This window comes from Marmota flaviventris, chromosome 12, assembly GCF_047511675.1.
Source record: "Marmota flaviventris isolate mMarFla1 chromosome 12, mMarFla1.hap1, whole genome shotgun sequence".
In the NCBI taxonomy this organism is placed as follows: Eukaryota; Metazoa; Chordata; class Mammalia; order Rodentia; family Sciuridae; genus Marmota; species Marmota flaviventris.
In genome coordinates, this window is record NC_092509.1 from 20,961,778 (window position 1) to 20,964,259 (window position 2,482).

Consider the following 2,482-nt stretch of genomic DNA (forward strand, 5'->3'; position numbering starts at 1 on the left):
TGGAGTTAAAGGTAAGAATAAATGGTTAGTAAAAAGTAGTTAGGCTATGTGGGAATATTCTTTATTTCCTTATTTTATATATACTAATTTTAAAACCCCTTTGATAAATATAGAATATCTTACATTCTTTCTTCTAACAAGATAAAATAAAAAAATATATACCGAATAATTTTTAAGATTTTTCTTTTCTTCTTAATTTTTACACTGTTTTTCCTATAATAATAGTAGAATTCAAAGTTAGGTAGACAAAGGTATTAGAAGTAGCTAGCTAATTCATCATATTTCAAGAAGCTATAACTACCTGCCTAGATATATTTTTACAATTGTATTTACCTTCAAAAGAAATAAAAGTATATTCTATTTACATGTGCACATTCTTTACCTTGCTTATCAAAGTGTGATCCATGGATCGGCCACATCAGCCTCACAGAGATCTTTGTAGAAATGCAGACTCTTGCTTCCTACCTGATGTCTACTGAATCAGAACCTACATTTAACAAGATCCCAAGGGGTGGTGTGCATGCACATGAAAGTACAAGAATCACTTTCATACAGTTGCTATTATTTGGAACAATGTTTCTGCCAGGATGTGGTACATAAAATTCAAACCAAAGCCCAATTTTTTAAAAAAAATTTGTTGCTATTTCTTTTGTTACATTATCACTTCCTCCTTTCACAATTTTCTCCTCTCCAATGCTATGGGATTCTATCCCTGTAATTGATTTCCAACTTGTCTGTTACATCATGGCCCCAAGAAGCCAGCTATTGAAAAAGGGAGGGAGAGAAGAAGGGAATTTTATCATGAATATTTGCATGGCTGTAGTAAACAGTTAATAAATTATTTTTATGTGAATTTTAAAATCAAGCCTTTATCAGACAACTCTAGCAAGTTTTTCAAAACAATTATTTTAAAGAATAGTAAAAAAGCATTCAAATGAATAGAGAATTTGAAACCCCAAGATAAAAAGGTCTGAAAAATGTCCTCAAAAGTTCACATTATCTGAAATACAAAGCAAAAGAATTTGTATTTTGACATTGAGCTCCAATAAAAGAAGTTATGAATGTATATATGCAAGTGTATTTTAAAAACTCTTATTAAGATTTTAATTTGCTGTCAAGGGCAACTTGTCATATGAAGATGAAACTATTTTGTGATTCATTCGCCAAGTGTGACTGTGACAGCCAAGATTAATTTAATCTGGGATTTTATGCATTAGTATTCAAAAAGAATATGAAGCGGAGAGAAGGACTTTGTTTTATTTTTAGGATGAAGGAAATATTTTGCATCTTCCCTGGTTTGATGATCACAATGAGCTGGTAGATTAAGTGATTTTATAGTTCAACACAAACGTGGTTTATGAATGAAAGTGATTTCCAAGATGTCTTGCTGTCCTTTAAATGCATGCTTGAATGACACACTGTCACAAGAGGCTGTAACATTTACCCTGGAAAATAAATGTTTACCTCAAGCAGCAATTGACATTTCCAGCTTCTTGTGTGAATGTCAAGCACTGTTTCAAATAACTTCCCACATCGGCCTTGTGTCTTGGCCTTGGCCTCAGGCCAGCCTCCCCCGCAAGAGAGTCTGCCTGGTGGCTTACCTTTACTCCTCAGAAAAGCATCTTTCTGTTGGCAGCATGATGGACACATTCCTAAAAATCCAGATGTGCTCAGAGTGGAGATAACCCAGCAGAGACTATAGAAATAAGGGAAGAACTACAGATGTGAATGGTGCTTTGCCGGTGCTACGCCACAGGAATCAGGGCTCCAATACCACCACCAAAGGGCTCTGCCAGCTCCAGAGTCATCACTGACCTCTGAACCTTGGTTGAGAACATTATCAAGATCATGCACTACAACTGAAATCACTGTTGATGACATGCCCATAGAGACTTGGCTATCAGAATGCCCTGGATCTTCCCAGCAGTAGTCATTCCTCTTTTCTTTAGTAGTTCCTCTTTTTCTTCATTGTGTGTATATAATCCACCACCATAGTAAGCAAAATCTATGAACCCTCTCCCTTTCGCTCCATACTAGCAATAGAAATTCTTCTTGTTCTCCTCATTTGCTGTAGCAATAATACTAGAGAGTCTTTGTACCTATGTTTCCACCTGTTCTCATTTCCTTCTCCTCTCAATGCTGTCTATAGAGACAAATTACACGCAGACAACATTCACACCTCTCTCTCTCTCTCTCCCTCTCTCTCTCTCTCTCTCTCTCTCACACACACACACACACACACACACATATTTTTACCATTAACTATGCTTATTACTATTGAGAGTTTATCATGTCAAGCATCCCATGACCTCAAAGAATTTTTTAGACAGCTCCAGCTACTCTCAATTAACTCTAACTGAAGCACTAGAGCCTTATTAGTCTGTGCCATAAATTTCACATTTGTATTACCTTGTAGTATTTTTATATATACTTAAACTGACTCTTAAACTGTAAGTCTCTTAAAGTTAATGATTGTGTCTTT